The following is a 9,828-nucleotide window of genomic DNA, read 5'->3' on the forward strand; positions in this document are numbered from 1 at the left end:
ATTCATTATTATTATTATTCAGGCAAATGAATTGGCTTTTTGAGGGCTTTAACATGCTCAACTTCTTACCAAAATTTGCAGAAAGTTAGAAAGTGGTGAAAATTTACGTATTCTGAAGGAATTTTCAATGGGCGTCGCAAAATGGCTCAACGGTGCCCCCCGAGACAGCCCGAGACCTCCGGAAGGTGTTCCCATTGACCGATCTTCACAAAAATCAATACACAGGTGTATCATGACCAAACAAACAAAAAAGTCTCTGGGTGCAATTGTAAAAACAAAACAGGAAGCCTGATATTTTGTATTTAGTGGCCATTTTGGCCATATTCCACATTTTTTCTTTGATACACTTGTACCAGGGTTTTCATCGGATCAACTTCAAATTGAGATGAGTGTCATCATGACAAGATGGAGATAAAAACTGACTGACGGATTTTTTTTTAATCACACGGTGTGACCGTGGCATGGCGTCAAAGTTTGATTACACGCCATTAGAACACGATATTCTGTAACGCGGACATACATGGACCATGAATCCTTTGATTTCAGTCTTCCTAGATCAAAGGAAACTTTATGTCTTGCAAAGGTCACGTCTCTTTCTCTCTTAGAACTGGTTATTTTTATTATTATTATTATTATTATTATTCAGGCAAATGAAATGGCTTTTTGAGGGCTTTAACATGCTCAACTTCTTACCAAAATTTGCAGAAAGTTAGAAAGTGGTGAAAATTTACATATTCTGAAGGAATTTTCAATGGGCGTCGCAAAATGGCTCAACGGTGCCCCCCGAGACCCCCCGAGACCCCCAGAAGGTGTTCCCATTGACCTATCTTCACAAAAATCGATATACAGGTGTATCATGACCAGACAAACAAAAAAGTCTCTTGGTGCAATTGGAAAAACACAACAGGAAGCCTGCTATTTTGCATTTAGTGGCCATTTTGGCCATATTCCACATTTTTTCTTTGATACACTTGTACCAGGGTTTTCATCGGATCAACTTCAAATTGAGATGAGTGTCATCACAACAAGATGGAGATAAAAACTGACTGACAGATTTTTTTTTAATCACACGGTGTGACCGTGGCGTGGTGTCAAAGTTTGATTACACGCCATTAAAACACGATGTTCTGTAACGCGGACATACATGGACCATGAATCCTTTGATTTCAGTCTTCCTAGATCAAAGGAAACTTTATGTCTTGCAAAGGTTACGTCTCTCTCTCTCTCAGAACTGGTTATTTTTGTTTTTTCAGACAAAAAGCATGCAACGCTTCAAAATGGATGTGCTCGGGCCCACCCAGTGCTGCTTTGCAGCCCTAAAATTTTTATTATTATTATTATTATTATTATTATTCAGGCAAATGAATTGGCTTTTTGAGGGCTTTAACATGCTCAATTTCTTACCAAAATTTGCAGAAAGTTAGAAAGTGGTGAAAATTTACGTATTCTGAAGGAATTTTCAATGTCTAATTGGATCTGTACTTATTATTATTATTATTAGGGCCCGAGCACAGACATCAAAGGTGTCTGGTGAGACCCTATTGAAATTGAAAGGATTATTATTATTATTATTATTATTATTATTATTATTATTATTATTATTATTATTATTATTATTCAGGCAAATGAATTGGCTTTTTGAGGGCTTTAATTATTATTATTATTATTATTATTCAGGCAAATGAATTGGCTTTTTGAGGGCTTTAACATGCTCAACTTCTTACCAAAATTTGCAGAAAGTTAGAAAGTGGTGAAAATTTACATATTCTGAAGGAATTTTCAATGGGCGTCGCAAAATGGCTCAACGGTGCCCCCCGAGACAGCCCGAGACCCCCGGAAGGTGTTCCCATTGACCTATCTTCACAAAAATCGATATACAGGTGTATTTGTACGTTATGTTTCATAGACTGGCAGTCAGAGTTTGGAGGCTTCTCGTGTTATGTTGCTAATGAAGAGGATGAGGAGGTGAGTGCTGATCGCCGTGAGAAGTGCAGGTGACCCTTCACTTATCGTCACCATCATCATCATCATCATCATTGTTTTCATCTTCCTCACAGCTCCTGACAGTGTATCCAGAGGACAACTCCCTCGCCTTCGTCTACAGAGACAAAGAAACTCTCAAATTTGTCAAACACGTCAACAACAAAAGCTCTTGTGACGCTGCCGAGAGTTCAACCTGCAGAGCATTTTATGACTTTTCTTTTGTGTACTATGAATAAATATTCACATCAATCTTGTGTTTCTTTACATCTTTTTTTATTGTTTTGTACATGTGTATAGATATTACCCAGGCATAACTATGTTTTTCAGTGAAATAAGATTGCTCCCTTTTCTACCACATGTAAGATTTTAGTTGCATGGACTGTAGACATGATTGAATACCAGTTTTAAGTATGAAGACTGGGGTTGTAACTAATGATGGTTTAGCATTATTGATTAACCATTAATTCAAATATTTTTAAGAAAACATATATAATACCTACTTGACATGTTTGCCTCATAAATAAACAAAACATTCAATTGAACTGTCAAAATAGATAGCGATAAGATGTCAATCGACTAATTTGTCTCATTTCATTACCAGTAGATAAGACTTACGAGTAACATTATTCATCTTGGTTGATATCACTCAGCAGGTCTGTCATTATCGTGTCACTATTACTCTGTATTATCTGGATCTATGAGAATTGGATCTGCAAATTTGTCACAATTAATCACTGATATAGAACATTAATTATGACAGACGCTCATGTTTGTACCAGGGTCCAGTCGAGTTTTATTACCTAAATTATGAGTTTGTATTCTTTGTTGGATGAGTTTCCTTTTATCAAATTCTTTAAAAAAAAAGTCTGTGTTCCAATAAATTAAAATAAATTCAACTAAAGTAGTACTACTCTGCTACATGAGTACTGCATGGATGGAACTGACAATTATTTTTATTATCAGTACCTTATTTTCTTTTTGAACTTTATTGTCCCTGTTGTTTTTCAGCTTTTGTTTTTGGTTGATGTCAGTTTATAAAACCAAAGTGAGTAGTGACTCACAGCAGGAACACGGGGGCTGTAGGTCAGCTACAAGAAAACTGAGAAAATTAGGAGACATAATAATAATACAATAATACAGTTTGTCCATTTCAACAGTCAGCCCGTCGCCTTTAAACACGTGATCGACCAGTAAACCCCCTTTATTGATCCTGTTTTTCAGTCGTGAAAAGTTGAAACGCCTGAAGGATAAGTGTGTGAGAAGCTTCGCCCTACATACGAACATGTTTTAAAAAAAACACAACAGACATTTCCTTCCCGTCATGACTTTTTCTCCGGGCGGAATGTAGACAATATCAACCAATCACAGCTCGGTTTTACCTCCGCCCAGCCAATGGGAGGCCAGAACGTCCTGAGCGTGTCAGTGGGAGGGATCTCTCAACAGGAAGCGTCGGCGAACAATATAAGCAAAAGTTTGAAGGTAAGTTTGAACCGACTTTAAAGGTGTTTTTCTGCACATTAAGTGGAAACAGCAGCCTCCGCGTCTGCTCCCGTGTCTCTAAGCTGCGGAGCGATCTCTTCCTCGGCCGGTTTGGACGAGGCTTTTACGTCAGTCGTGTCTGCTGTACGGGAGCTTCACCCACACGGAGCCTGCTCACACAAACACACAGCACCAGACTCCATTCACATTTTCAACCTTTTAACACAAACTCTTTCAGACGTGAGATTAATAGAAGCACACAACTGCTGACTCGTGTTGAAATGATCAATACACAATACTACTGTAAAGGTATTGATGAAAAACAAATCTTACTTAAGGCCGCATTAATCATATAACATGGGGCCAATAATTCATCCCCAACATACATACATACTTATATATATATTATACCTACATAATTGTATATATTATACCTAAATACATACTTACATATACATACATACTTTTTTTTTTGTTATACATACACACACTTACATACATACACACATACATTTATTCATATACATAGTGTATAAACCAATAAGTACAATATAGGTAAAGAAAGTATTGATACATTTATTTATTTATTAGCAGAAAACAAGTTGGCAGACATGAGGAATCTTTATAATTTATGTCTTTGTAGTTTGGTTATAATAATAAAATAAATCTCTGGTAGCAGCTTCTTAAATGTTGATATTTCCCAGTTCTTGTTGCCTACAAATCATCTGAACATCAACAAGACTCACACTATATTATATATTTATTTTATGTAACAGTTAAAAATCAAGTTTGCCAGATTAAGTGTTAATGAAACGAACCACTGATACAGATGTACATTATTTCATTGATAGAGAAATACAACCTTACTTGCCTGATGTCTTCTGTCTGTTACTTGGTGTAGAGAAAAATTGGAGGTAATCTTATAACACACAACTTTCCAACTTGAATTGTTCTCTGAGAGCGCATTCCTCCACCATGCTGATTGGTCACTTTATCACCAAACTGCATTCACTTATTAAGATCGGAGCAATAAACCATGCACACAGAAAGTTTCTACAAACTATTTTAACTGTTCATACCTATTAGCACTCTACACATGCCTGATTTCTTTCTTCACTCCTGCTAAAGCCATTATGAGGCTGCAGTAGTCTGAATTAATCGAAGTTATTGAATATATCTTGTCTAGGTAGTGAGGAAACCTCTAAAAAATATATATTTTTGGGAGTAATACTGCTTCATTTGTCAAAAACTATTTTCCTAAAGTATCAAATTTGCTTCAATTGAAGTTTTGAATGCATTTTGTAAAGCCCATTATGTTGTTGTGTTCTTTATTTTTCCTGATGATTGATTTATAAATATACACATAATATTTATTATTATTATTCAGGCAAATGAATTGGCTTTTTGAGGGCTTTAACATGCTCAACTTCTTACCAAAATTTGCAGAAAGTTAGAAAGTGGTGAAAATTTACGTATTCTGAAGGAATTTTCTATGGGCGTCGCAAAATGGCTCAACGGTGCCCCCGAGACCCCTGGAACGTGTTCGCATTGACCGGTCTTCACCAAAATTCGATATACAGGTGTATCATGACCAGACAAACAAAAAAGTCTTAGGTGCAATTGGATAAACACAACAGGAAGCCTGCTATCTTGCATTTAGTGGCCATTTTGGCCATATTCCACATTTTTACTTTGATGTACTTGTACCAGGGTTTTCATCGGATCAACGTCAAATTGAGATGAGTGTCATCACAACAAGATGGAGATAAAAACTGACTGACGGATTTTTTTTTAATCACACGGTGTGACCGTGGCGTGGCGTCAAAGTTTGATTACACGCCATTAAAACACGATGTTCTGTAACGCGGACATACATGGACCATGAATCCTTTGATTTCAGTCTTCCTAGATCAAAGGAAACTTTATGTCTTGCAAAGGTCACGTCTCTTTCTCTCTCAGAACTGGTTATTTTTGTTTTTTCAGACAAAAAGCATGCAACGCTTCAAAATGGATGTGCTCGGGCCCACCCAGTGCTGCTTTGCAGCCCTAAAAATGTTATATTTGTTAATTAGGGCCCGAGCACAGACATCAAAGGTGTCTGGTGAGACCCTATTGAAATTGTAAGGATTATTATTTTATTCTTCTTATTATTATTATTATTATTCAGGCAAATGAATTGGCTTTTTGAGGGCTTTAACATGCTCAACTTCTTACCAAAATTTGCAGAAAGTTAGAAAGTGGTGAAAATTTACGTATTCTGAAGGAATTTTCATTATTATTATTATTATTTTTAATTTATATTCCTACTTTGTTTCTAAGATCTAGACAAGTTTGGCCTCGGTGCAGGTGTGTGCTGCAGTCAGTGCCAGTCTAGTTGTTGTTATTCTATTGTAATTACTATTATTATATATTTTTAAGTTCAAATAAAGGCTCCATTATATTTATTATTATTATTATTCAGGCAAATGAATTGGCTTTTTGAGGGCTTTAACATGCTCAACTTCTTACCAAAATTTGCAGAAAGTTAGAAAGTGGTGAAAATTTACGTATTCTGAAGGAATGTTAAATGGGCGTCGCAAAATGGCTCAACGGTGCCCCCCGAGACAGCCCGAGACCCCCGGAAGGTGTTCCCATTGACCGCTCTTCACAAAAATCAATACACAGGTGTATCATGACCAAACAAACAAAAAAGTCTCTGGGTGCAATTGTAAAAACAAAACAGGAAGCCTGATATTTTGTATTTAGTGGCCATTTTGGCCATATTCCACATTTTTTCTTTGATACACTTGTACCAGGGTTTTCATCGGATCAACTTCAAATTGAGATGAGTGTCATCACGACAAGATGGAGATAAAAACTGACTGACGGATTTTTTTTAATCACACGGTGTGACCGTGGCATGGCGTCAAAGTTTGATTACACGCCATTAAAACACGATGTTCTGTAACGCGGACATACATGGACCATGAATCCTTTGATTTCAGTCTTCCTAGATCAAAGGAAACTTTATGCTTGCAAAGGTCACGTCTCTTTCTCTCTCAGAACTGGTTATTTTTGTTTTTTCAGACAAAAAGCATGCAACGCTTCAAAATGGATGTGCTCGGGCCCACCCAGTGCTGCTTTGCAGCCCTAAAAATTTTAGTTAATATAAATGTTGTACTGTCTTCTTTTCTCCATCGCTTCTTATCTTCCTTTCTTGTTTCCTCCTTGTTCGCTTCCTTTCTTTTTATTCAAATTTCAATTAAATGCAACAAAACCAAACTGAAGTTTTCCTCCGTATATTTGTATATTTAGTTATTTTTTGTTTTGTATCTTGAAAGCTTTCCATCATACAGAAGTTCCATCCATTTTCAACATGACAATGTTTGAGAGTAAATAAAACCCCTGTGTAAGTATAGAGGCTTTAAAAGATCATGAGTCAGTTTTGGCTGCATTCAAATGATACTGTGTGTTACTGCAGCCAAAATGTCATACAAGACTAAAAGAGGACTTTCACAATGTTTAGCATGTGTAAGTAAAAAGAGAATTAAAATCAGAGGATCTGAAACAGGATGCAGTATATTCAAACCAGTGGAACATGAAGAGCTGACTTGAAGTTAGACGCTAAAAACGTATTTTTTAAGCAAAGTCAAATAAATATTTTCTATATATACTGTCAATTCATTAAGCATAACACATGTTATCTCATAAAGAAGGAAAAATCTTAAGTGGAATTTAGTGAATAAGTCCTGTAAAAACATAGTTGCAGATTTTCCCATATAATCATTTTAAAAAATGAGACCTTTTTCCCTCCAGTGAATATCATCCTCAAACTAGGGCTACGTTGTAGCACTTGCGGGCCCGAGCACCTGCACGTTGAAGTCTGTTGCGGTCGGGGGAGAGAGCGGTCGATGACCAAGCGCACGTCTCCGCGTTGGATGCGTTTTCCTGTCTGTCGCAAGGATAAACGCTTCACTTCCTGTAGCCAACAGGGGGCGCTGTGATTTAAAGTCATAATTTCTGTGGAGATGTCATCAGGCTGGGACTCTAGTCTTACATGTCTAGTTTGGACTCGATTGGACAATAAACGCTTCACTTCCTGTAGCCTACAGGGGGCGCTGTGATTTAAAGTCATGATTTCTGTGTAGATGTCATCAAGCCGGGACTCTAGTCCTACATGTCTAGTTTGGACTCAATTGGACAATAAACGCTTCACTTCCTGTAGCCACCAGGGGGCGCTGTGATTTAAAGTCATGATTTCTGTGTAGATGTCATCAGGCTGGGACTCTATTCTTACATGTCCAGTTTGGACTCAATTGGACAATAAACCCTTCACTTCCTGTAGCCACCAGGGGGCGCTGTGATTTAAAGTCATGATTTCTGTGTAGATGTCATCAGGCTGGGACTCTAGTCTTACATGTCTAGTTTGGACTCAATTGGACAATATATGTCCGAGATACAGAACAACGTGTTTTGATGGCGTTTAATCAAACTTCAACGCCACGGTCACACGGCCTTAAAACCATATGAATATCTTCAGGGGGGGGCTGTTGATACACACATGTAGTTTGAGTGAGATAGAACCATGAACACTGAAGTAACAGCATTTCGTGGTTCACGGCGAGTTGATGAACTTTGACACCACGCCACGGTCACACGATGTGACGAACAATAAATCCCTAAATCACTTTTTATCTCCATCTTGTTGTGATGACACTCATCTGAATTTAAAGATGAACTGATGAAAGCCCTGGGACAAGTATGTCAAAGTAAAAATGTGGAAAATGGCCAAAATGGCCACCAAATCCAAAATGGCGGGCTTCCTGTTTGATCTAACATATCGATCCAAGAGACTTATTTGTTTGTTATGAAAAGACACATGTCCCCATAGATTTTTGTACATGTCGGCCAATCGTAGTGCCGGGGCTCCCCTTTAGGGGGCGCTAGTCAGTTTTTTTGCCACGCCCATTTCTTAAAACCATATGAATATCTTCAGGGGGGGGCTGTTGATACACACATGCAGTTTGAGTGAGATGGAACCATGAACATGGAAGTTACAGCAATTTCGTGTTTCACGGCGAGCTGATGAACTTTGATGCCACGCCATTAATACTGTGTTTGACGAAAAGTCACAGTAATCTTATATCTTCATTATCAATGTCTTGTTATTATTATTATTCAGGCAAATTAATTGGCTTTTTGAGGGCTTTAACATGCTCAACTTCTTACCAAAATTTGCAGAAAGGTAGAAAGTGGTGAAAATTTACGTATTCTGAAGGAATTTTCAATGGGCGTCGCAAAATGGCTCAACGGTGCCCCCCGAGACCCCTGGAATGTGTTCACATTGACCGGTCTTCACAGAAATCGATATACAGGTGTATCATGACCAGACAAACAAAAAAGTCTTAGTTGCAATTGGAAAAACACAACAGGAAGCCTGCTATCTTGCATTTAGTGGCCATTTTGGCCATATTCCACATTTTTACTTTGATGTACTTGTACCAGGGTTTTCATCGGATCAACTTCAAATTGAGATGAGTGTCATCACAACAAGATGGAGATAAAAACTGACTGACGGATTTTTTTTTTCGTCACACCGTATGACCGTGGCGTGGCGTCAAAGTTTGATTACACGCCATTCAAACATGATGTCCTGTAACGCAGACATACATGGACCATGAATCCTTTGATGCTGAGCCGCAAAACAACAACTCCACTCCTGCAGGGTCTGCTCAAATTCTTACCAACATTTGCAGTTATTATTCACTGCATGAAAAGAAGCGTTTGTGTCAATCTGTGTCGCAGGAAAGTGTTGGCACATCCTTCGGTTAACGACTTTCACACGTATCTGCAGGCAGCAAAGGAAACGCTCAGGGTTCCTGCAGTTGTCAAGCCTGTGAGCTGTTGAGAGGTGACCCCCCTGCTCCAACGCCTAGAGGACGCTTTCACATGCAAATGACAATGCTCTGAGCTTCACAAATGCAAATCAGTTTCCCTGAGAGCAGATAACACCTTTGTGTAAGAGGCACCAAACAAACTATCTGGCTGAGTAAACCAGGCTTAAAATAAATATTAAACCTGAAATTTTAAATTGTTCTTAAGTAAGTAAGTGTGCTATAATGAATTATATTGTATACCACGAACAAAGGTCAATGCAGTCAAAAGAAATGAAACAATGCACTTTATTTCAAATTTTTATTGTCATCCAAAACAATCCTAAATCTCAACAACTGTACAGAGTGGCATGATTACAGTCACTTTTTCAATTGTGCTGGTTAAATGCACAGAGGAAGTGTTAACCACACCTCTACCAGCAAAGAAATGATGCTGGGTATGATCATCTGTGTCCTGTAAGCGCCAAACTTCTACTGGCTTTCCATAAAAATA

At 37.9% G+C, this 9,828-nt stretch overlaps 1 long non-coding RNA gene across 1 annotated transcript; it reads left to right on the top strand.

Annotated features, from left to right (window-relative positions):
* Positions 1 to 1,904: 1,904 nt before the first annotated feature.
* LOC133022539 (uncharacterized) lies at positions 1,905 to 2,232 on the top strand. Its single transcript, XR_009683017.1, has 2 exons — positions 1,905 to 1,965; positions 2,058 to 2,232. It is a non-coding gene; the product is annotated as an uncharacterized LOC133022539 (long non-coding RNA).
* The last annotated feature ends 7,596 nt before the right edge of the window (positions 2,233 to 9,828 follow it).

This window comes from Limanda limanda, chromosome 17, assembly GCF_963576545.1.
Source record: "Limanda limanda chromosome 17, fLimLim1.1, whole genome shotgun sequence".
Taxonomy (NCBI): Eukaryota; Metazoa; Chordata; class Actinopteri; order Pleuronectiformes; family Pleuronectidae; genus Limanda; species Limanda limanda.